Raw genomic sequence first — 26,082 nt, 5'->3', positions numbered from 1 at the left:
TCACAGCTGGTAATTTTTTCATCCACTTTTCTTTCTTCTTTCTTCTTATTTACATTCCATTAGTTCTAATAATTTCCCCTGTACATTCCTTGGCATTACTGTCTGTTATATCTCATAATTATTATGTTAAAACACGCAAATACGAGCCCTTAGGTATACACTTCTCTCCCTTATTTCATTGAACGAGGGTCTCGTACTGGCAGACTTGGTGTGTTTAGGTTGTATAAGAGGGACAATTAATCAGCTGCCCGCTCATAAGAAGTTCACGTGCTACGTGACGCCAAACATGCAAATAAGAGTGTTTTCACACTCGTTGTTTGGCTTATAGATGGCGCTGACTGTCACTCCTACTTCTAAATTTCAATATAAACCCCAAAAAGTGGATGGAGGGACGGCCGCTGTGATAGCTCAGTGGTTAGAGCATCTAACGCGTTATTCGAAGGTCGTAGGTTTGATTCCTGCTCACAGCTGGTAATTTTTTCATCCACTTTTCTTTCTTCTTTCTTCTTATTTACATTCCATTAGTTCTAATAATTTCCCCTGTACATTCTCTGGCATTACTGTCTGTTATATCTCATTATTATTATGTTGAAACATGGAAATACTAGCCCTTATGTATACACTTCTCTCCCTTATTTCATTGAACGAGGGTCTCGTACTGGCAGACTTGGTGTGTGTTCAGGTTGTATAGGAGGGACAATTAATCAGCTGCCCGCTCATAAGTTCACGTGCTACGTGACGCCAAACATGCGAATAAGAGTGTATTCACACTTGTTGTTTGGCTTATAGATGGCGCTGACTGTCATTCCTATATCTAAATTCAAATATAAACCCCGAAGAGTGGATGGAGGGATGGCCGCTGTGATAGCTCAGTGGTTAGAGCATCGAATGCGTTATTCGAAGGTCGTAAGTTCGATTCCTGCTCACAGCTGGTAATTTTTTCATCCACTTTTCTTTCTTCTTTCTTCTTATTTACATTCCATTTGTTCTATTAACTTCCCCTGTACATTCCTTGGCATTACTGTCTGGTATATCTCATTAATATTATGGTAAAACTCGGAAATACGAGCCCTTAGGTATACACTTCTCTCCCTTATTTCATTGAACGAGGGTCTCGTAGTGGCAGACTTGGTGTGTTTAGGTTGTATAAGAGGGACAATTATTCAGCTGCCCGCTCATAATAGGTTCACGTGCTACGTGACGCCAAACATGCGAATAAGAGTGTTTTCACACACGTCGTTTGGCTTATAGATGGCGCTGACTGTCACTCCTACTTCTAAATTCCAATATAAACCCCATAAAGTGGATGGAGGCACGGCCGCTGTGATAGCTCAGTGGTTAGAGCATGGAACGCGTTATTCGAACGTCGTAGGTTTGATTCCTGCTCACAGCTGGTAATTTTTTCATCCACTTTTCTTTCTTCTTTCTTCTAATTTACATTCCATTAGTTCTAATAACTTCCCCTGTACATTCGTTGGCATTACTGTCTGTTATATCTCATTAATATTATGTTAAAACACGGAAATACGAGCCCTTAGGTATACACATTTCTCCCTTATTTCAATGAACGAGGGTCTCGTACTGGCAGACTTGGTGTGTTTAGGTTGTATAAGAGGGACAATTAATCAGCTGCCTGCTCATAAAACGTTCACGTGCTACGTGACGCCAAACATGCAAATAAGAGTGTTTTCACACTCGTTGTTTGGCTTACAGATGGCGCTGACTGTCACTCCTACTTCAAAATTCCAGTATAAACCCCAAAAAGTGGATGGAGGGACGGCCGTTGTGATAGCTCAGTGGTTAGAGCATCGAACGCGTTATTCGAAGGTCGTAGGTTCAATTCCTGCTCACAGCTGGTAATTTTTTCATCAACTTTTCTTTCTTCTTCCTATTTACATTCCATAAGTTTTAATAACTTCCCCTGTACATTCCTTGGCATTACTGTCTGTTATATCTCATTAATATTATGTTGAAACACGGAAATACGAGCCCTTAGGTATACACTTTTCTCCCTTATTTCATTGAACGAGGGTCTCGTACTGGCAGACTTGGTGTGTTTAGGTTGTATAAGAGGGACAATTAATCAGCTGCCCGCTCATAATAAGTTCACGTGCTACGTGACGCCAAACATGCGAATAAGAGTGTTTTCACACTCGTTGTTTGGCTTATAGATGGCGCTGACTGTCACTCCTACTTCTAAATTCCAATATAAACCCGAAAAAGTGATGGAGGGACGGCCGCTGTGATAGCTCAGTGGTTAGAGCATGAAACGCGTTATTTGAAGGTCGTAGGTTCGATTCCTGTTCACTGCTGGTAATTTTTTCATCCACTTTTCTTTCTTCTTTCTTCCTATTTACATTCCATTAGTTCTAATAACTTCCCCTGTACATTCCTTGGCATTACTCTCTGTTATATCTCATTAATATTATGTTAAAACACGGAAATACGAGCCCTTAGGTATACACTTCTCTGCCTTATTTCATTGAACGAGGGTCTCGTACTGGCAGACTTGGTGTGTTTAGGTTGTATAAGAGGGACAATTATTCAGCTGCCCGCTCATAATAAGTTCACGTGCTACGTGACGCCAAACAAGCGAATAAGAGTGTTTTCACACTCGTTGTTTGGCTTATAGATGGCGCTGACTGTCACTCCTACTTCTGAATTCCAATATAAACCCCAAGAAGTGGATGGAGGGACGGCCGCTGTGATAGCTCAGTGGTTAGAATTTAGAACGCGTTATTCGAAGGTCGTAGGTTCGATTCCTGCTCACAGCTGGTAATTTTTTTCTCCACTTTTCTTTTTTCTTTCTTTTTATTTACATTCCATTAATTCTAATAACTTCCCCTGTACATTCCTTGGCATTACTGTCTGTTATATCTCATAATTATTTTGTTAAAACACGGAAATACGAGCCCTTAGGTATACACTTCTCTCCCTTATTTCATTGAACGAGGGTCTCGTACTGGCAGGCTTGGTGTGTTTAGGTTGTATAAGAGGGACAATTAATCAGCTGCCCGCTCATAATAGGTTCACGTGCTACGTGACGCCAAACAAGCGAATAAGAGTGTTTTCACACTCGTTGTTTGGCTTATAGATGGCGCTGACTGTCACTCCTACTTCTAAATTCCAATATAAACCCCATAAAGTGGATGGAGGGACGGCCGCTGTGATAGCTCAGTGGTTAGAGCATCGAACTCGTTATTCAAAGGTCGTAGGTTCGATTCCTGCTCACAGCTGGTAATTTTTTCATCCACTTTTCTTTCTTCTTTCTTCTTATTTACATTCCATTAGTTTTAATAACTTCCCCTGTACATTCCTTGGCATTACTGTCTGGTATATCTCATTAATATTATGTTAAAACACGTAAATACGAGCCCTTAGGTATACACTTCTCTCCCTTATTTCATTGAACGAGGGTCTCGTAGTGGCAGACTTGGTGTGTTTAGGTTGTATAAGAGGGACAATTATTCAGCTGCCCGCTCATAATAAGTTCACGTGCTACGTGACGCCAAACATGCGAATAAGAGTGTTTTCACACTCGTTGTTTGGCTTATAGATGGCGCTGACTGTCACTCCTACTTCTAAATTTCAATATAAACCCGAAAAAGTGATGGAGGGACGGCCGCTGTGATAGCTCAGTGGTTAGAGCATGAAACGCGTTATTTGAAGGTCGTAGGTTCGATTCCTGTTCACTGCTGGTAATTTTTTCATCCACTTTCTTTTCTTCTTTCTTCCTATTTACATTCCATTAGTTCTAATAACTTCCCCTGTACATTCGTTGGGATTACTCTCTGTTATATCTCATTAATATTATGTTAAAACACGGAAATACGAGCCCTTAGGTATACACTTCTCTGCCTTATTTCATTGAACGAGGGTCTCGTACTGGCAGACTTGGTGTGTTTAGGTTGTATAAGAGGGACAATTATTCAGCTGCCCGCTCATAATAAGTTCACGTGCTACGTGACGCCAAACAAGCGAATAAGAGTGTTTTCACACTCGTTGTTTGGCTTATAGATGGCGCTGACTGTCACTCCTACTTCTAAATTCCAATATAAACCCCAAGAAGTGGATGGAGGGACGGCCGCTATGATAGCTCAGTGGTTAGAATTTAGAACGCGTTATTCGAAGGTCGTAGGTTCGATTCCTGCTCACAGCTGGTAATTTTTTTCTCCACTTTTCTTTTTTCTTTCTTCTTATTTACATTCCATTAATTCTAATAACTTCCCCTGTACATTCCTTGGCATTAGTGTCTGTTATATCTCATAATTATTTTGTTAAAACACGGAAATACGAGCCCTTAGGTATACACTTCTCTCCCTTATTTCATTGAACGAGGGTCTCGTACTGGCAGGCTTGGTGTGTTTAGGTTGTATAAGAGGGACAATTAATCAGCTGCCCACTCATAATAGGTTCACGTGCTACGTGACGCCAAACAAGCGAATAAGAGTGTTTTCACACTCGTTGTTTGGCTTATAGATGGCGCTGACTGTCACTCCTACTTCTAAATTCCAATATAAACCCCAAAAAGTGGATGGAGGGACGGCCGCTGTGATAGCTCAGTGGTTAGAGCATCGACCGCGTTATTCGAAGGTCGTAGGTACGGTTCCTGCTCACAGCTGGTAATTTTTTCATCCGCTTTTCTTTCTTCTTTCTTCTTATTTACATTCCATTAGTTCTAATGACTTCCCCTGTACATTCCTTGGCATTACTGTCTGTTATATCTCATTATATTATGTTAAAACACGGAAATACGAGCCCTTAGGTATACACTTTTCTCCCTTATTTCATTGAACGAGGGTCTCGTACTGCAGATTTGGTGTGTTTAGGTTGTATAAGAAGGACAATTAATCAGCTGCCCGCTTATAATAAGTTCACGTGCTACGTGACGCCAAACATGCGAATAAGAGTGTTTTCACACTCGTTGTTTGGCTTATAGATGGCGCTGACTGTCACTCCTACTTCTAAATTCCAATATAAACCCCATAATGTGTATGGAGGGACGGCCGCTGTGATAGCTCAGTGGTTAGAGCATCGAACTCGTTATTGAAAGGTCGTAGGTTCGATTCCTGCTCACAGCTGGTAATTTTTTCATCCACTTTTCTTTCTTCTTTCTTCTTATTTACATTCCATTTGTTCTATTACCTTCCCCTGTACATTCCTTGGCATTACTGTCTGGTATATCTCATTAATATTATGGTAAAACTCGGAAATACGAGCCCTTAGGTATACACTTCTCTCCCTTATTTCATTGAACGAGGGTCTCGTAGTGGCAGACTTGGTGTGTTTAGGTTGTATAAGAGGGACAATTATTCAGCTGCCCGCTCATAATAGGTTCACGTGCTACGTGACGCCAAACATGCGAATAAGAGTGTTTTCACACACGTCGTTTGGCTTATAGATGGCGCTGACTGTCACTCCTACTTCTAAATTCCAATATAAACCCCATAAAGTGGATGGAGGCACGGCCGCTGTGATAGCTCAGTGGTTAGAGCATGGAACGCGTTATTCGAAGGTCGTAGGTTTGATTCCTGCTCACAGCTGGTAATTTTTTCATCCACTTTTCTTTCTTCTTTCTTCTAATTTACATTCCATTAGTTCTAATAACTTCCCCTGTACATTCGTTGGCATTACTGTCTGTTATATCTCATTAATATTATGTTAAAACACGGAAATACGAGCCCTTAGGTATACACATTTCTCCCTTATTTCAATGAACGAGGGTCTCGTACTGGCAGACTTGGTGTGTTTAGGTTGTATAAGAGGGACAATTAATCAGCTGCCTGCTCATAAAACGTTCACGTGCTACGTGACGCCAAACATGCAAATAAGAGTGTTTTCACACTCGTTGTTTGGCTTACAGATGGCGCTGACTGTCACTCCTACTTCAAAATTCCAATATAAACCCCAAAAAGTGGATGGAGGGACGCCCGTTGTGATAGCTCAGTGGTTAGAGCATCGAACGCGTTATTCGAAGGTCGTAGGTTCAATTCCTGCTCACAGCTGGTAATTTTTTCATCAACTTTTCTTTCTTCTTCTTATTTACATTCCATAAGTTTTAATAACTTCCCCTGTACATTCCTTGGCATTACTCTCTGTTATATCTCATTAATATTATGTTAAAACACGGAAATACGAGCCCTTAGGTATACACTTCTCTGCCTTATTTCATTGAACGAGGGTCTCGTACTGGCAGACTTGGTGTGTTTAGGTTGTATAAGAGGGACAATTAATCAGCTGCCTGCTCATAAAACGTTCACGTGCTACGTGACGCCAAACATGCAAATAAGAGTGTTTTCACACTCGTTGTTTGGCTTACAGATGGCGCTGACTGTCACTCCTACTTCAAAATTCCAATATAAACCCCACCCAAAAAGTGGATGGAGGGACGGCCGTTGTGATAGCTCAGTGGTTAGAGCATCGAACGCGTTATTCGAAGGTCGTAGGTTCAATTCCTGCTCACAGCTAGTAATTTTTTCATCAACTTTTCTTTCTTCTTCTTATTTACATTCCATTAATTCTAATAACTTCCCCTGTACATTCCTTGGCATTACTGTTTGTTATATTTCATAATTATTTTGTTAAAACACGGAAATACGAGCCCTTAGGTATACACTTCTCTCCCTTATTTCATTGAACGAGGGTCTCGTACTGGCAGGCTTGGTGTGTTTAGGTTGTATAAGAGGGACAATTAATCAGCTGCCCGCTCATAATAGGTTCACGTGCTACGTGACGCCAAACAAGCGAATAAGAGTGTTTTCACACTCGTTGTTTGGCTTATAGATGGCGCTGACTGTCACTCCTACTTCTAAATTCCAATATAAACCCCATAAAGTGGATGGAGGGACGGCCGCTGTGATAGCTCAGTGGTTAGAGCATCGAACTCGTTATTCAAAGGTCGTAGGTTCGATTCCTGCTCACAGCTGGTAATTTTTTCATCCACTTTTCTTTCTTCTTTCTTCTTATTTACATTCCATTAGTTTTAATAACTTCCCCTGTACATTCCTTGGCATTACTGTCTGGTATATCTCATTAATATTATGTTAAAACACGTAAATACGAGCCCTTAGGTATACACTTCTCTCCCTTATTTCATTGAACGAGGGTCTCGTAGTGGCAGACTTGGTGTGTTTAGGTTGTATAAGAGGGACAATTATTCAGCTGCCCGCTCATAATAAGTTCACGTGCTACGTGACGCCAAACATGCGAATAAGAGTGTTTTCACACTCGTTGTTTGGCTTATAGATGGCGCTGACTGTCACTCCTACTTCTAAATTCCAATATAAACCCGAAAAAGTGATGGAGGGACGGCCGCTGTGATAGCTCAGTGGTTAGAGCATGAAACGCGTTATTTGAAGGTCGTAGGATCGATTCCTGTTCACTGCTGGTAATTTTTTCATCCACTTTCTTTTCTTCTTTCTTCCTATTTACATTCCATTAGTTCTAATAACTTCCCCTGTACATTCCTTGGCATTACTCTCTGTTATATCTCATTAATATTATGTTAAAACACGGAAATACGAGCCCTTAGGTATACACTTCTCTGCCTTATTTCATTGAACGAGGGTCTCGTACTGGCAGACTTGGTGTGTTTAGGTTGTATAAGAGGGACAATTATTCAGCTGCCCGCTCATAATAAGTTCACGTGCTACGTGACGCCAAACAAGCGAATAAGAGTGTTTTCACACTCGTTGTTTGGCTTATAGATGGCGCTGACTGTCACTCCTACTTCTAAATTCCAATATAAACCCCAAGAAGTGGATGGAGGGACGGCCGCTGTGATAGCTCAGTGGTTAGAATTTAGAACGCGTTATTCGAAGGTCGTAGGTTCGATTCCTGCTCACAGCTGGTAAATTTTTTCTCCACTTTTCTTTTTTCTTTCGTCTTATTTACATTCCATTAATTCTAATAACTTCCCCTGTACATTCCTTGGCATTACTGTCTGTTATATCTCATATTTATTTTGTTAAAACACGGAAATACGAGCCCTTAGGTATACACTTCTCTCCCTTATTTCATTGAACGAGGGTCTCGTAGTGGCAGACTTGGTGTGTTTAGGTTGTATAAGAGGGACAATTATTCAGCTGCCCGCTCATAATAAGTTCACGTGCTACGTGACGCCAAACATGCGAATAAGAGTGTTTTCACACTCGTTGTTTGGCTTATAGATGCCGCTGACTGTCACTCCTACTTCTAAATTCCAATATAAACCCGAAAAAGTGATGGAGGGACGGCCGCTGTGATAGCTCAGTGGTTAGAGCATGAAACGCGTTATTTGAAGGTCGTAGGTTCGATTCCTGTTCACTGCTGGTAATTTTTTTTCATCCACTTTCTTTTCTTCTTTCTTCCTATTTACATTCCATTAGTTCTAATAACTTCCCCTGTACATTCCTTGGCATTACTCTCTGTTATATCTCATTAATATTATGTTAAAACACGGAAATACGAGCCCTTAGGTATACACTTCTCTGCCTTATTTCATTGAACGAGGGTCTCGTACTGGCAGACTTGGTGTGTTTAGGTTGTATAAGAGGGACAATTATTCAGCTGCCCGCTCATAATAAGTTCACGTGCTACGTGACGCCAAACAAGCGAATAAGAGTGTTTTCACACTCGTTGTTTGGCTTATAGATGGCGCTGACTGTCACTCCTACTTCTAAATTCCAATATAAACCCCAAGAAGTGGATGGAGGGACGGCCGCTGTGATAGCTCAGTGGTTAGAATTTAGAACGCGTTATTCGAAGGTCGTAGGTTCGATTCCTGCTCACAGCTGGTAAATTTTTTCTCCACTTTTCTTTTTTTTTCTTTCTTCTTATTTACATTCCATTAATTCTAATAACTTCCCCTGTACATTCCTTGGCATTACTGTCTGTTATATCTCATAATTATTTTGTTAAAACACGGAAATACGAGCCCTTAGGTATACACTTCTCTCCCTTATTTCATTGAACGAGGGTCTCGTACTGGCAGGCTTGGTGTGTTTAGGTTGTATAAGAGGGACAATTAATCAGCTGCCCGCTCATAATAGGTTCACGTGCTACGTGACGCCAAACAAGCGAATAAGAGTGTTTTCACACTCGTTGTTTGGCTTATAGATGGCGCTGACTGTCACTCCTACTTCTAAATTCCAATATAAACCCCAAAAAGTGGATGGAGGGACGGCCGCTGTGATAGCTCAGTGGTTAGAGCATCGACCGCGTTATTCGAAGGTCGTAGGTTCGGTTCCTGCTCGCCCCGCCGCGGTGGTCTAGTGGCTAAGGTACTCGACTGCTGACCCGCAGGTCGCGGGTTCGATTCCCGGCTGCGGCGGCTGCATTTCCGATGGAGGCGGAAATGTTGTAGGCCCGTGTGCTCAGATTTGGGCGCACGTTAAAGAACCCCAGGTGGTCAAAATTTCCGGAGCCCTCCACTACGGCGTCTCTCATATTCATATGGTGGTTTTGGGACGTTAAACCCCACAAATCAATCAATTGGTTCCTGCTCACAGCTGGTAATTTTTTCATCCGCTTTTCTTTCTTCTTTCTTCTTATTTACATTCCATTAGTTCTAATAACTTCCCCTGTACATTCCTTGGCATTACTGTCTGTTATATCTCATTATATTATGTTAAAACACGGAAATACGAGCCCTTAGGTATACACTTTTCTCCCTTATTTCATTGAACGAGGGTCTCGTACTGCAGATTTGGTGTGTTTAGGTTGTATAAGAAGGACAATTAATCAGCTGCCCGCTTATAATAAGTTCACGTGCTACGTGACGCCAAACATGCGAATAAGAGTGTTTTCACACTCGTTGTTTGGCTTATAGATGGCGCTGACTGTCACTCCTACTTCTAAATTCCAATATAAACCCCATAAAGTGTATGGAGGGACGGCCGCTGTGATAGCTCAGTGGTTAGAGCATCGAACTCGTTATTCAAAGGTCGTAGGTTCGATTCCTGCTCACAGCTGGTAATTTTTTCATCCACTTTTCTTTCTTCTTTCTTCTTATTTACATTCCATTAGTTCTAATAACTTCCCCTGTACATTCCTTGGCATTACTGTCTGTTATATCTCATTAATATTATGTTAAAACACGCAAATACGAGCCCTTAGGTATACACTTCTCTCCCTTATTTCAATGAACGAGGGTCTCGTACTGGCAGACTTGGTGTGTTTAGGTTGTATAAGAGGGACAATTAATCAGCTGCCCGCTCATAAGAAGTTCACGTGCTACGTGACGCCAAACATGCAAATAAGAGTGTTTTCACACTCGTTGTTTGGCCTATAGATGGCGCTGACTGTCACTCCTACTTCTAAATTTCAATATAAACCCCAAAAAGTGGATGGAGGGACGGCCGCTGTGATAGCTCAGTGGTTAGAGCATCGAACGCGTTATTCGAAGGTCGTAGGTTTGATTCCTGCTCACAGCTGGTAATTTTTTCATCCACTTTTCTTTCTTCTTTCTTCTTATTTACATTCCATTTGTTCTATTAACTTCCCCTGTACATTCCTTGGCATTACTGTCTGGTATATCTCATTAATATTATGGTAAAACTCGGAAATACGAGCCCTTAGGTATACACTTCTTTCCCTTATTTCATTGAACGAGGGTCTCGTAGTGGCAGACTTGGTGTGTTTAGGTTGTATAAGAGGGACAATTATTCAGCTGCCCGCTCATAATAGGTTCACGTGCTACGTGACGCCAAACATGCGAATAAGAGTGTTTTCACACACGTCGTTTGGCTTATAGATGGCGCTGACTGTCACACCTACTTCTAAATTCCAATATAAACCCCATAAAGTGGATGGAGGCACGGCCGCTGTGATAGCTCAGTGGTTAGAGCATGGAACGCGTTATTCGAAGGTCGTAGGTTTGATTCCTGCTCACAGCTGGTAATTTTTTCATCCACTTATCTTTCTTCTTTCTTCTAATTTACATTCCATTAGTTCTAATAACTTCCCCTGTACATTGGTTGGCATTACTGTCTGTTATATCTCATTAATATTATGTTAAAACACGGAAATACGAGCCCTTAGGTATACACATTTCTCCCTTATTTAAATGAACGAGGGTCTCGTACTGGCAGACTTGGTGTGTTTAGGTTGTATAAGAGGGACAATTAATCAGCTGCCTGCTCATAAAACGTTCACGTGCTACGTGACGCCAAACATGCAAATAAGAGTGTTTTCACACTCGTTGTTTGGCTTACAGATGGCGCTGACTGTCACTCCTACTTCAAAATTCCAATATAAACCCCACCCAAAAAGTGGATGGAGGGACGGCCGTTGTGATAGCTCAGTGGTTAGAGCATCGAACGCGTTATTCGAAGGTCGTAGGTTCAATTCCTGCTCACAGCTGGTAATTTTTTCATCAACTTTTCTTTCTTCTTCTTATTTACATTCCATAAGTTTTAATAACTTCCCCTGTACATTCCTTGGCATTACTGTCTGTTATATCTCATTAATATTATGTTGAAACACGGAAATACGAGCTCTTAGGTATACACTTTTCTCCCTTATTTCATTGAACGAGGGTCTCGTACTGGCAGACTTGGTGTGTTTAGGTTGTATAAGAGGGACAATCAATCAGCTGCCCGCTCATAATAAGTTCACGTGCTACGTGACGCCAAACATGCGAATAAGAGTGTTTTCACACTCGTTGTTTGGCTTATATATGGCGCTGACTGTCACTCCTACTTCTAAATTCCAATATAAACCCCAAGAAGTGGATGGAGGGACGGCCGCTGTGATAGCTCAGTGGTTAGAATTTAGAACGCGTTATTCGAAGGTCGTAGGTTCGATTCCTGCTCACAGCTGGTAAATTTTTTCTCCACTTTTCTTTTTTCTTTCTTCTTATTTACATTCCATTAATTCTAATAACTTCCCCTGTACATTCCTTGGCATTACTGTCTGTTATATCTCATATTTATTTTGTTAAAACACGGAAATACGAGCCCTTAGGTATACACTTCTCTCCCTTATTTCATTGAACGAGGGTCTCGTAGTGGCAGACTTGGTGTGTTTAGGTTGTATAAGAGGGACAATTATTCAGCTGCCCGCTCATAATAAGTTCACGTGCTACGTGACGCCAAACATGCGAATAAGAGTGTTTTCACACTCGTTGTTTGGCTTATAGATGCCGCTGACTGTCACTCCTACTTCTAAATTCCAATATAAACCCGAAAAAGTGATGGAGGGACGGCCGCTGTGATAGCTCAGTGGTTAGAGCATGAAACGCGTTATTTGAAGGTCGTAGGTTCGATTCCTGTTCACTGCTGGTAATTTTTTTTCATCCACTTTCTTTTCTTCTTTCTTCCTATTTACATTCCATTAGTTCTAATAACTTCCCCTGTACATTCCTTGGCATTACTGTCTGTTATATCTCATAATTATTTTGTTAAAACACGGAAATACGAGCCCTTAGGTATACACTTCTCTCCCTTATTTCATTGAACGAGGGTCTCGTACTGGCAGGCTTGGTGTGTTTAGGTTGTATAAGAGGGACAATTAATCAGCTGCCCGCTCATAATAGGTTCACGTGCTACGTGACGCCAAACAAGCGAATAAGAGTGTTTTCACACTCGTTGTTTGGCTTATAGATGGCGCTGACTGTCACTCCTACTTCTAAATTCCAATATAAACCCCAAAAAGTGGATGGAGGGACGGCCGCTGTGATAGCTCAGTGGTTAGAGCATCGACCGCGTTATTCGAAGGTCGTAGGTTCGGTTCCTGCTCGCCCCGCCGCGGTGGTCTAGTGGCTAAGGTACTCGGCTGCTGACCCGCAGGTCGCGGGTTCGATTCCCGGCTGCGGCGGCTGCATTTCCGATGGAGGCGAAAATGTTGTAGGCCCGTGTGCTCAGATTTGGGCGCACGTTAAAGAACCCCAGGTGGTCAAAATTTCCGGAGCCCTCCACTACGGCGTCTCTCATATTGATATGGTGGTTTTGGGACGTTAAACCCCACAAATCAATCAATCGGTTCCTGCTCACAGCTGGTAATTTTTTCATCCGCTTTTCTTTCTTCTTTCTTCTTATTTACATTCCATTAGTTCTAATAACTTCCCTGTACATTCCTTGGCATTACTGTCTGTTATATCTCATTATATTATGTTAAAACACGGAAATACGAGCCCTTAGGTATACACTTTTCTCCCTTATTTCATTAAACGAGGGTCTCGTACTGCAGATTTGGTGTGTTTAGGTTGTATAAGAAGGACAATTAATCAGCTGCCCGCTTATAATAAGTTCACGTGCTACGTGACGCCAAACATGCGAATAAGAGTGTTTTCACACTCGTTGTTTGGCTTATAGATGGCGCTGACTGTCACTCCTACTTCTAAATTCAGATATAAACCCCATAAAGTGTATGGAGGGACGGCCGCTGTGATAGCTCAGTGGTTAGAGCATCGAACTCGTTATTCAAAGGTCGTAGGTTCGATTCCTGCTCACAGCTGGTAATTTTTTCATCCACTTTTCTTTCTTCTTTCTTCTTATTTACATTCCATTAGTTCTAATAACTTCCCCTGTACATTCCTTGGCATTACTGTCTGTTATATCTCATTAATATTATGTTAAAACACGCAAATACGAGCCCTTAGGTATACACTTCTCTCCCTTATTTCAATGAACGAGGGTCTCGTACTGGCAGACTTGGTGTGTTTAGGTTGTATAAGAGGGACAATTAATCAGCTGCCCGCTCATAAGAAGTTCACGTGCTACGTGACGCCAAACATGCAAATAAGAGTGTTTTCACACTCGTTGTTTGGCTTATAGATGGCGCTGACTGTCACTCCTACTTCTAAATTTCAATATAAACCCCAAAAAGTGGATGGAGGGACGGCCGCTGTGATAGCTCAGTGGTTAGAGCATCGAACGCGTTATTCGAAGGTCGTAGGTTTGATTCCTGCTCACAGCTGGTAATTTTTTCATCCACTTTTCTTTCTTCTTTCTTCTTATTTACATTCAATTTGTTCTATTAACTTCCCCTGTACATTCCTTGGCATTACTGTCTGGTATATCTCATTAATATTATGGTAAAACTCGGAAATACGAGCCCTTAGGTATACACTTCTTTCCCTTATTTCATTGAACGAGGGTCTCGTAGTGGCAGGCTTGGTGTGTTTAGGTTGTATAAGAGGGACAATTATTCAGCTGCCCGCTCATAATAGGTTCACGTGCTACGTGACGCCAAACATGCGAATAAGAGTGTTTTCACACACGTCGTTTGGCTTATAGATGGCGCTGACTGTCACTCCTACTTCTAAATTCCAATATAAACCCCATAAAGTGGATGGAGGCACGGCCGCTGTGATAGCTCAGTGGTTAGAGCATGGAACGCGTTATTCGAAGGTCGTAGGTTTGATTCCTGCTCACAGCTGGTAATTTTTTCATCCACTTATCTTTCTTCTTTCTTCTAATTTACATTCCATTAGTTCTAATAACTTCCCCTGTACATTGGTTGGCATTACTGTCTGTTATATCTCATTAATATTATGTTAAAACACGGAAATACGAGCCCTTAGGTATACACATTTCTCCCTTATTTAAATGAACGAGGGTCTCGTACTGGCAGACTTGGTGTGTTTAGGTTGTATAAGAGGGACAATTAATCAGCTGCCTGCTCATAAAACGTTCACGTGCTACGTGACGCCAAACATGCAAATAAGAGTGTTTTCACACTCGTTGTTTGGCTTACAGATGGCGCTGACTGTCACTCCTACTTCAAAATTCCAATATAAACCCCACCCAAAAAGTGGATGGAGGGACGGCCGTTGTGATAGCTCAGTGGTTAGAGCATCGAACGCGTTATTCGAAGGTCGTAGGTTCAATTCCTGCTCACAGCTGGTAAATTTTTCATCAACTTTTCTTTCTTCTTCTTATTTACATTCCATAAGTTTTAATAACTTCCCCTGTACATTCCTTGGCATTACTGTCTGTTATATCTCATTAATATTATGTTGAAACACGGAAATACGAGCCCTTAGGTATACACTTTTCTCCCTTATTTCATTGAACGAGGGTCTCGTACTGGCAGACTTGGTGTGTTTAGGTTGTATAAGAGGGACAATCAATCAGCTGCCCGCTCATAATAAGTTCACGTGCTACGTGACGCCAAACTTGCGAATAAGAGTGTTTTCACACTCGTTGTTTGGCTTATATATGGCGCTGACTGTCACTCCTACTTCTAAATTCCAATATAAACCCCATAAAGTGGATGGAGGGACGGCCGCTGTGATAGCTCAGTGGTTAGAGCATCGAACTCGTTATTCAAAGGTCGTAGGTTCGATTCCTGCTCACAGCTGGTAATTTTTTCATCCACATTTCTTTCTTCTTTCTTCTTATTTATATTCCATTAGTTTTAATAACTTCCCCTGTACATTCCTTGGCATTACTGCCTGGTATATCTCATTAATATTATGTTAAAACACGTAAATACGAGCCCTTAGGTATACACTTCTCTCCCTTATTTCATTGAACGAGGGTCTCGTAGTGGCAGACTTGGTGTGTTTAGGTTGTATAAGAGGGACAATTATTCAGCTGCCCGCTCATAATAAGTTCACGTGCTACGTGACGCCAAACATGCGAATAAGAGTGTTTTCACACTCGTTGTTTGGCTTATAGATGGCGCTGACTGTCACTCCTACTTCTAAATTCCAATATAAACCCGAAAAAGTGATGGAGGGACGGCCGCTGTGATAGCTCAGTGGTTAGAGCATGAAACGCGTTATTTGAAGGTCGTAGGTTCGATTCCTGTTCACTGCTGGTAATTTTTTTATCCACTTTTCTTTCTTCTTTCTTCCTCTTTACATTCCATTAGTTCTAATAACTTCCCCTGTACATTCCTTGGCATTACTCTCTGTTATATCTCATTAATATTATGTTAAAACACGGAAATACGAGCCCTTAGGTATACACTTCTCTGCCTTATTTCATTGAACGAGGGTCTCGTACTGGCAGACTTGGTGTGTTTAGGTTGTATAAGAGGGACAATTATTCAGCTGCCCGCTCATAATAAGTTCACGTGCTACGTGACGCCAAACAAGCGAATAAGAGTGTTTTCACACTCGTTGTTTGGCTTATAGATGGCGCTGACTGTCACTCCTACTTCTAAATTCCAATATAAACCCCAAGAAGTGGATGGAGGGACGGCCGCTGTGATAGCTCAGTGGTTAGAATTTAGAACGCGTTATTGGAAGGTCGTAGGTTCGATTCCTGCTCACAGCTGGTAATTTTTTTCTCCACTTTTCTTTTTTCTTTCTTCTTATTTACATTCCATTAATTCTAATAACTTCCCCTGTACATTCCTTGGCATTAATGTCTGTTATATCTCATAATTATTTTGTTAAAACACGGAAATACGAGCCCTTAGGTATACACTTCTCTCCCTTATTTCATTGAACGAGGGTCTCGTACTGGCAGGCTTGGTGTGTTTAGGTTGTATAAGAGGGACAATTAATCAGCTGCCCGCTCATAATAGGTTCACGTGCTACGTGACGCCAAACAAGCGAATAAGAGTGTTTTCACACTCGTTGTTTGGCTTATAGATGGCGCTGACTGTCACTCCTACTTCTAAATTCCAATATAAACCCCAAAAAGTGGATGGAGGGACGGCCGCTGTGATAGCTCAGTGGTTAGAGCATCGACCGCGTTATTCGAAGGTCGTAGGTTCGGTTCCTGCTCACAGCTGGTAATTTTTTCATCCGCTTTTCTTTCTTCTTTCTTCTTATTTACATTCCATTAGTTCTAATAACTTCCCCTGTACATTCCTTGGCATTACTGTCTGTTATATCTCATTATATTATGTTAAAACACGGAAATACGAGCCCTTAGGTATACACTTCTCTCCCTTATTTCATTGAACGAGGGTCTCGTAGTGGCAGACTTGGTGTGTTTAGGTTGTATAAGAGGGACAATTATTCAGCTGCCTGCTCATAATAAGTTCACGTGCTACGTGACGCCAAACATGCGAATAAGAGTGTTTTCACACTCGTTGTTTGGCTTATAGATGCCGCTGACTGTCACTCCTACTTCTAAATTCCAATATAAACCCGAAAAAGTGATGGAGGGACGGCCGCTGTGATAGCTCAGTGGTTAGAGCATGAAACGCGTTATTTGAAGGTCGTAGGTTCGATTCCTGTTCACTGCTGGTAATTTTTTTTCATCCACTTTCTTTTCTTCTTTCTTCCTATTTACATTCCATTAGTTCTAATAACTTCCCCTGTACATTCCTTGGCATTACTCTCTGTTATATCTCATTAATATTATGTTAAAACACGGAAATACGAGCCCTTAGGTATACACTTCTCTGCCTTATTTCATTGAACGAGGGTCTCGTACTGGCAGACTTGGTGTGTTTAGGTTGTATAAGAGGGACAATTATTCAGCTGCCCGCTCATAATAAGTTCACGTGCTACGTGACGCCAAACAAGCGAATAAGAGTGTTTTCACACTCGTTGTTTGGCTTATAGATGGCGCTGACTGTCACTCCTACTTCTAAATTCCAATATAAACCCCAAGAAGTGGATGGAGGGATGGCCGCTGTGATAGCTCAGTGGTTAGAATTTAGAACGCGTTATTCGAAGGTCGTAGGTTCGATTCCTGCTCACAGCTGGTAAATTTTTTCTCCACTTTTCTTTTTTTTTCTTTCTTCTTATTTACATTCCATTAATTCTAATAACTTCCCCTGTACATTCCTTGGCATTACTGTCTGTTATATCTCATAATTATTTTGTTAAAACACGGAAATACGAGCCCTTAGGTATACACTTCTCTCCCTTATTTCATTGAACGAGGGTCTCGTACTGGCAGGCTTGGTGTGTTTAGGTTGTATAAGAGGGACAATTAATCAGCTGCCCGCTCATAATAGGTTCACGTGCTACGTGACGCCAAACAAGCGAATAAGAGTGTTTTCACACTCGTTGTTTGGCTTATAGATGGCGCTGACTGTCACTCCTACTTTTAAATTCCAATATAAACCCCAAAAAGTGGATGGAGGGACGGCCGCTGTGATAGCTCAGTGGTTAGAGCATCGACCGCGTTATTCGAAGGTCGTAGGTTCGGTTCCTGCTCGCCCCGCCGCGGTGGTCTAGTGGCTAAGGTACTCTGCTGCTGACCCGCAGGTCGCGCGTTCGATTCCCGGCTGCGGCGGCTGCATTTCCGATGGAGGCGGAAATGTTGTAGGCCCGTGTGCTCAGATTTGGGCGCACGTTAAAGAACCCCAGGTGGTCAAAATTTCCGGAGCCCTCCACTACGGCGTCTCTCATAATCATATGGTGGTTTTGGGACGTTAAACCCCACAAATCAATCAATCGGTTCCTGCTCACAGCTGGTAATTTTTTCATCCGCTTTTCTTTCTTCTTTCTTCTTATTTACATTCCATTAGTTCTAATAACTTCCCCTGTACATTCCTTGGCATTACTGTCTGTTATATCTCATTATATTATGTTAAAACACGGAAATACGAGCCCTTAGGTATACACTTTTCTCCCTTATTTCATTGAACGAGGGTCTCGTACTGCAGATTTGGTGCGTTTAGGTTGTATAAGAAGGACAATTAATCAGCTGCCCGCTTATAATAAGTTCACGTGCTACGTGACGCCACACATGCGAATAAGAGTGTTTTCACACTCGTTGTTTGGCTTATAGATGGCGCTGACTGTCACTCCTACTTCTAAATTCCAATATAAACCCCATAAAGTGTATGGAGGGACGGCCGCTGTGATAGCTCAGTGGTTAGAGCATCGAACTCGTTATTCAAAGGTCGCAGGTTCGATTCCTGCTCACAGCTGGTAATTTTTTCATCCACTTTTCTTTCTTCTTTCTTCTTATTTACATTCCATTAGTTCTAATAACTTCCCCTGTACATTCCTTGGCATTACTGTCTGTTATATCTCATTAATATTATGTTAAAACACGCAAATACGAGCCCTTAGGTATACACTTCTCTCCCTTATTTCAATGAACGAGGGTCTCGTACTGGCAGACTTGGTGTGTTTAGGTTGTATAAGAGGGACAATTATTCAGCTGCCCGCTCATAAGAAGTTCACGTGCTACGTGACGCCAAACATGCAAATAAGAGTGTTTTCACACTCGTTGTTTGGCTTATAGATGGCGCTGACTGTCACTCCTACTTCTAAATTTCAATATAAACCCCAAAAAGTGGATGGAGGGACGGCCGCTGTGATAGCTCAGTGGTTAGAGCATCGAACGCGTTATTCGAAGGTCGTAGGTTTGATTCCTGCTCACAGCTGGTAATTTTTTCATCCACTTTTCTTTCTTCTTTCTTCTTATTTACATTCCATTTGTTCTATTAACTTCCCCTGTACATTCCTTGGCATTACTGTCTGGTATATCTCATTAATATTATGGTAAAACTCGGAAATACGAGCCCTTAGGTATACACTTCTCTCCCTTATTTCATTGAACGAGGGTCTCGTAGTGGCAGACTTGGTGTGTTTAGGTTGTATAAGAGGGACAATTATTCAGCTGCCCGCTCATAATAGGTTCACGTGCTACGTGACGCCAAACATGCGAATAAGAGTGTTTTCACACACGTCGTTTGGCTTATAGATGGCGCTGACTGTCACTCCTACTTCTAAATTCCAATATAAACCCCATAAAGTGGATGGAGGCACGGCCGCTGTGATAGCTCAGTGGTTAGAGCATGGAACGCGTTATTCGAAGGTCGTAGGTTTGATTCCTGCTCACAGCTGGTAATTTTTTCATCCACTTATCTTTCTTCTTTCTTCTAATTTACATTCCATTAGTTCTAATAACTTCCCCTGTACATTCGTTGGCATTACTGTCTGTTATATCTCATTAATATTATGTTAAAACACGGAAATACGAGCCCTTAGGTATACACATTTCTCCCTTATTTCACTGAACGAGGGTCTCGTACTGGCAGACTTGGTGTGTTTAGGTTGTATAAGAGGGACAATTAATCAGCTGCCTGCTCATAAAACGTTCACGTGCTACGTGACGCCAAACATGCAAATAAGAGTGTTTTCACACTCGTTGTTTGGCTTACAGATGGCGCTGACTGTCACTCCTACTTCAAAATTCCAATATAAACCCCACCCAAAAAGTGGATGGAGGGACGGCCGTTGTGATAGCTCAGTGGTTAGAGCATCGAACGCGTTATTCGAAGGTCGTAGGTTCAATTCCTGCTCACAGCTGGTAATTTTTTCATCAACTTTTCTTTCTTCTTCTTATTTACATTCCATAAGTTTTAATAACTTCCCCTGTACATTCCTTGGCATTACTGTCTGTTATATCTCATTAATATTATGTTGAAACACGGAAATACGAGCCCTTAGGTATACACTTTTCTCCCTTATTTCATTGAACGAGGGTCTCGTACTGGCAGACTTGGTGTGTTTAGGTTGTATAAGAGGGACAATTAATCAGCTGCCCGCTCATAATAAGTTCACGTGCTACGTGACGCCAAACATGCGAATAAGAGTGTTTTCACACTCGTTGTTTGGCTTATATATGGCGCTGACTGTCACTCCTACTTCTAAATTCCAATATAAACCCCATAAAGTGGATGGAGGGACGGCCGCTGTGATAGCTCAGTGGTTAGAGCATCGAACTCGTTATTCAAAGGTCGTAGGTTCGATTCCTGCTCACAGCTGGTAATTTTTTCATCCACTTTTCTTTCTTCTTTCTTCTTATTTATATTCCATTAGTTTTAATAACTTCCCCTGTACATTCCTTGGCATTACTGTCTGGTATATCTCATTATTATTATGTTAAAACACGTAAATACGAGCCCTTAGGTATACACTTCTCTCCCTTATTTCATTGAACGAGGGTCTCGTAGTGGCAGACTTGGTGTGTTTAGGTTGTATAAGAGGGACAATTATTCAGCTGCCCGCTCATAATAAGTTCACGTGCTACGTGACGCCAAACATGCGAATAAGAGTGTTTTCACACTCGTTGTTTGGCTTATAGATGGCGCTGACTGTCACTCCTACTTCTAAATTCCAATATAAACCCGAAAAAGTGATGGAGGGACGGCCGCTGTGATAGCTCAGTGGTTAGAGCATGAAACGCGTTATTTGAAGGTCGTAGGTTCGATTCCTGTTCACTGCTGGTAATTTTTTTATCCACTTTTCTTTCTTCTTTCTTCCTCTTTACATTCCATTAGTTCTAATAACTTCCCCTGTACATTCCTTGGCATTACTCTCTGTTATATCTCATTAATATTATGTTAAAACACGGAAATACGAGCCCTTAGGTATACACTTCTCTGCCTTATTTCATTGAACGAGGGTCTCGTACTGGCAGACTTGGTGTGTTTAGGTTGTATAAGAGGGACAATTATTCAGCTGCCCGCTCATAATAAGTTCACGTGCTACGTGACGCCAAACAAGCGAATAAGAGTGTTTTCACACTCGTTGTTTGGCTTATAGATGGCGCTGACTGTCACTCCTACTTCTAAATTCCAATATAAACCCCAAGAAGTGGATGGAGGGACGGCCGCTGTGATAGCTCAGTGGTTAGAATTTAGAACGCGTTATTCGAAGGTCGTAGGTTCGATTCCTGCTCACAGCTGGTAATTTTTTTCTCCACTTTTCTTTTTTCTTTCTTCTTATTTACATTCCATTAATTCTAATAACTTCCCCTGTACATTCCTTGGCATTAATGTCTGTTATATCTCATAATTATTTTGTTAAAACACGGAAATACGAGCCCTTAGGTATACACTTCTCTCCCTTATTTCATTGAACGAGGGTCTCGTACTGGCAGGCTTGGTGTGTTTAGGTTGTATAAGAGAGACAATTAATCAGCTGCCCGCTCATAATAGGTTCACGTGCTACGTGACGCCAAACAAGCGAATAAGAGTGTTTTCACACTCGTTGTTTGGCTTATAGATGGCGCTGACTGTCACTCCTACTTCTAAATTCCAATATAAACCCCAAAAAGTGGATGGAGGGACGGCCGCTGTGATAGCTCAGTGGTTAGAGCATCGACCGCGTTATTCGAAGGTCGTAGGTTCGGTTCCTGCTCACAGCTGGTAATTTTTTCATCCGCTTTTCTTTCTTCTTTCTTCTTATTTACATTCCATTAGTTCTAATAACTTCCCCTGTACATTCCTTGGCATTACTGTCTGTTATATCTCATTATATTATGTTAAAACACGGAAATACGAGCCCTTAGGTATACACTTTTCTCCCTTATTTCATTGAACGAGGGTCTCGTACTGCAGATTTGGTGTGTTTAGGTTGTATAAGAAGGACAATTAATCAGCTGCCTACTTATAATAAGTTCACGTGCTACGTGACGCCAAACATGCGAATAAGAGTGTTTTCACACTCGTTGTTTGGCTTATAGATGGCGCTGACTGTCACTCCTACTTCTAAATTCCAATATAAACCCCATAAAGTGTATGGAGGGACGGCCGCTGTGATAGCTCAGTGGTTAGAGCATCGAACTCGTTATTCAAAGGTCGTAGGTTCGATTCCTGCTCACAGCTGGTAATTTTTTCATCCACTTTTCTTTCTTCTTTCTTCTTATTTACATTCCATTAGTTCTAATAACTTCCCCTGTACATTCCTTGGCATTACTGTCTGTTATATCTCATTAATATTATGTTAAAACACGCAAATACGAGCCCTTAGGTATACACTTCTCTCCCTTATTTCAATGAACGAGGGTCTCGTACTGGCAGTCTTGGTGTGTTTAGGTTGTATAAGAGGGACAATTAATCAGCTGCCCGCTCATAAGAAGTTCACGTGCTACGTGACGCCAAACATGCAAATAAGAGTGTTTTCACACTCGTTGTTTGGCTTATAGATGGCGCTGACTGTCACTCCTACTTCTAAATTTCAATATAAACCCCAAAACGTGGATGGAGGGACGGCCGCTGTGATAGCTCAGTGGTTAGAGCATCGAACGCGTTATTCGAAGGTCGTAGGTTTGATTCCTGCTCACAGCTGGTAATTTTTTCATCCACTTTTCTTTCTTCTTTCTTCTTATTTACATTCCATTAGTTCTAATAATTTACCCTGTACATTCCTTGGCATTACTGTCTGGTATATCTCATTAATATTATGTTAAAACACGGAAATATGAGCCCTTAGGTATACACTTCTCTCCCTTATTTCATTGAACGAAGGTCTCGTAGTGGCAGACTTCGTGTGTTTAGGTTGTATAAGAGGGACAATTATTCAGCTGCCCGCTCATAATAAGTTCACGTGCTACGTGACGCCAAACATGCGAATAAGAGTGTTTTCACACTCGTTGTTTGGCTTATAGATGGCGCTGACTGTCACTCCTACTTCTAAATTCTAATATAAACCCGAAAAAGTGGATGGAGGGACGGCCGCTGTGATAGCTCAGTGGTTAGAGCATGTAACGCGTTATGCGAAGGTCGTAGGTTCGATTCCTGTTCACTGCTGGTAATTTTTTCATCCACTTTTCTTTCTTCTTTCTTCTTATTTACATTCCATTAGTTCTAATAACTTCCCCTGTACATTCCTTGGCATTACTGTTTGTTATATCTCATTATTATTATGTTAAAACACGCAACTACGAGCCCTTAGGTATACACTTCTCTCCCTTATTTCAATGAACGAGGGTCTCGTACTAGCAGACTTGGTGTGTTTAGGTTGTATAAGAGGGACAATTAATCAGCTGCCCGCTCATAATAGGTTCACGTGCTACGTGACGCCAAACAAGCGAATAAGAGTGTTTTCACACTCGTTGTTTGGCTTATAGATGGCGCTGACTGTCACTCCTACTTCTAAATTCCAATATAAACCCCAAAAAGTGGATGGAGGGACGGCCGCTGTGATAGCTCAGTGGTTAGAGCATCGACCGCGTTATTCGAAGGTCGTAGGTTCGGTTCCTGCTCACAGCTGGTAATTTTTTCATCCGCTTTTCTTTCTTCTTTCTTCTTATTTACATTCCATTAGTTCTAATAACTTCCCCTGTACATTCCTTGGCATTACTGTCTGTTATATCTCATTATATTATGTTAAAACACGGAAATACGAGCCCTTAGGTATACACTTTTCTCCCTTATTTCATTGAACGAGGGTCTCGTACTGCAGATTTGGTGTGTTTAGGTTGTATAAGAAGGACAATTATTCAGCTGCCTACTTATAATAAGTTCACGTGCTACGTGACGCCAAACATGCGAATAAGAGTGTTTTCACACTCGTTGTTTGGCTTATAGATGGCGCTGACTGTCACTCCTACTTCTAAATTCCAATATAAACCCCATAAAGTGTATGGAGGGACGGCCGCTGTGATAGCTCAGTGGTTAGAGCATCGAACTCGTTATTCAAAGGTCGTAGGTTCGATTCCTGCTCACAGCTGGTAATTTTTTCATCCACTTTTCTTTCTTCTTTCTTCTTATTTACATTCCATTAGTTCTAATAACTTCCCCTGTACATTCCTTGGCATTACTGTCTGTTATATCTCATTAATATTATGTTAAAACACGCAAATACGAGCCCTTAGGTATACACTTCTCTCCCTTATTTCAATGAACGAGGGTCTCGTACTGGCAGTCTTGGTGTGTTTAGGTTGTATAAGAGGGACAATTAATCAGCTGCCCGCTCATAAGAAGTTCACGTGCTACGTGACGCCAAACATGCAAATAAGAGTGTTTTCACACTCGTTGTTTGGCTTATAGATGGCGCTGACTGTCACTCCTACTTCTAAATTCTAATATAAACCCGAAAAAGTGGATGGAGGGACGGCCGCTGTGATAGCTCAGTGGTTAGAGCATGTAACGCGTTATGCGAAGGTCGTAGGTTCGATTCCTGTTCACTGCTGGTAATTTTTTCATCCACTTTTCTTTCTTCTTTCTTCTTATTTACATTCCATTAGTTCTAATAACTTCCCCTGTACATTCCTTGGCATTACTGTTTGTTATATCTCATTATTATTATGTTAAAACACGCAACTACGAGCCCTTAGGTATACACTTCTCTCCCTTATTTCAATGAACGAGGGTCTCGTACTAGCAGACTTGGTGTGTTTAGGTTGTATAAGAGGGACAATTAATCAGCTGCCCGCTCATAAGAAGTTCACGTGCTACGTGACGCAAAACATGCAAATAAGAGTGTTTTCACACTCGTTGTTTGGCTTATAGATGGCGCTAACTGTCACTCCTACTTCTAAATTTCAATATAAACCCCTAAAAGTGGATGGAGGGACGGCCGCTGTGATAGCTCAGTGGTTAGAGCATCGAACGCGTTATTCGAAGGTCGTAGGTTTGATTCCTGCTCACAGCTGGTAATTTTTTCATCCAATTATCTTTCTTCTTTCTTCTTATTTACATTCCATTAGTTCTAATAATTTACCCTGTACATTCCTTGGCATTACTGTCTGGTATATCTCATTATTATTATGTTAAAACACGGAAATACGAGCCCTTAGGTATACACTTCTCTCCCTTATTTCATTGAACGAAGGTTTCGTAGTGGCAGACTTGGTGTGTTTAGGTTGTATAAGAGGGACAATTATTCAGCTGCCCGCTCATAATAAGTTCACGTGCTACGTGACGACAAACATGCGAATAAGAGTGTTTTCACACTCGTTGTTCGGCTTATAGATGGCGCTGACTGTCACTCCTACTTCTAAATTCCAATATAAACCCGAAAAAGTGGATGGAGGGACGGCCGCTGTGATAGCTCAGTGGTTAGAGCATGGAACGCGTTATTCGAAGGTCGTAGGTTCGATTCCTGTTCACTGCTGGTAATTTTTTCATCCACTTTTCTTTCTTCTTTCTTCTTATTTACATTCCATTAGTTCTAATAACTTCCCCTGTACATTCCTTGGCATTACTGTCTGTTATATCTCATTAATATTATGTTAAAACACGGAAATACGAGCCCTTAGGTATACACTTCTCTCCCTTATTTCATTGAACGAGGGTCTCGTACTGGCAGACTTGGTGTGTTTAGGTTGTATAAGAGGGACAATTATTCAGCTGCCCGCTCATAATAAGTTCACGTGCTACGTGACGCCAAACAAGCGAATAAGAGTGTTTTCACACTCGTTGTTTGGCTTATAGATGGCGCTGACTGTCACTCCTACTTCTAAATTCCAATATAAACCCCAAGAAGTGGATGGAGGGACGGCC

The 26,082-nt window shown here is 41.5% G+C and overlaps 9 non-coding genes across 9 annotated transcripts; all 9 read left to right on the top strand.

Annotated features, from left to right (window-relative positions):
* Positions 1-3,163: 3,163 nt before the first annotated feature.
* Positions 3,164-3,236, top strand: TRNAT-CGU (transfer RNA threonine (anticodon CGU)). The gene has a single exon. It is a non-coding gene; the product is annotated as a tRNA-Thr (tRNA).
* A 3,616-nt stretch (positions 3,237-6,852) lies between these two features.
* TRNAT-CGU (transfer RNA threonine (anticodon CGU)) lies at positions 6,853-6,925 on the top strand. The gene has a single exon. It is a non-coding gene; the product is annotated as a tRNA-Thr (tRNA).
* Positions 6,926-9,877: 2,952 nt separating this feature from the next.
* Positions 9,878-9,950, top strand: TRNAT-CGU (transfer RNA threonine (anticodon CGU)). The gene has a single exon. It is a non-coding gene; the product is annotated as a tRNA-Thr (tRNA).
* Positions 9,951-13,361: 3,411 nt separating this feature from the next.
* Positions 13,362-13,434, top strand: TRNAT-CGU (transfer RNA threonine (anticodon CGU)). The gene has a single exon. It is a non-coding gene; the product is annotated as a tRNA-Thr (tRNA).
* Positions 13,435-15,209: 1,775 nt separating this feature from the next.
* TRNAT-CGU (transfer RNA threonine (anticodon CGU)) lies at positions 15,210-15,282 on the top strand. The gene has a single exon. It is a non-coding gene; the product is annotated as a tRNA-Thr (tRNA).
* Positions 15,283-18,695: 3,413 nt separating this feature from the next.
* TRNAT-CGU (transfer RNA threonine (anticodon CGU)) lies at positions 18,696-18,768 on the top strand. The gene has a single exon. It is a non-coding gene; the product is annotated as a tRNA-Thr (tRNA).
* Positions 18,769-20,543: 1,775 nt separating this feature from the next.
* TRNAT-CGU (transfer RNA threonine (anticodon CGU)) lies at positions 20,544-20,616 on the top strand. The gene has a single exon. It is a non-coding gene; the product is annotated as a tRNA-Thr (tRNA).
* A 1,772-nt stretch (positions 20,617-22,388) lies between these two features.
* On the top strand, positions 22,389-22,461 carry TRNAT-CGU (transfer RNA threonine (anticodon CGU)). The gene has a single exon. It is a non-coding gene; the product is annotated as a tRNA-Thr (tRNA).
* Positions 22,462-24,234: 1,773 nt separating this feature from the next.
* Positions 24,235-24,307, top strand: TRNAT-CGU (transfer RNA threonine (anticodon CGU)). Its single transcript has one exon. It is a non-coding gene; the product is annotated as a tRNA-Thr (tRNA).
* The last annotated feature ends 1,775 nt before the right edge of the window (positions 24,308-26,082 follow it).

This window comes from Rhipicephalus microplus, chromosome 7, assembly GCF_043290135.1.
Source record: "Rhipicephalus microplus isolate Deutch F79 chromosome 7, USDA_Rmic, whole genome shotgun sequence".
In the NCBI taxonomy this organism is placed as follows: Eukaryota; Metazoa; Arthropoda; class Arachnida; order Ixodida; family Ixodidae; genus Rhipicephalus; species Rhipicephalus microplus.
Note: the sequence above shows the minus strand (reverse complement) of the source record. Positions and strands in the feature narration are given on the sequence as shown.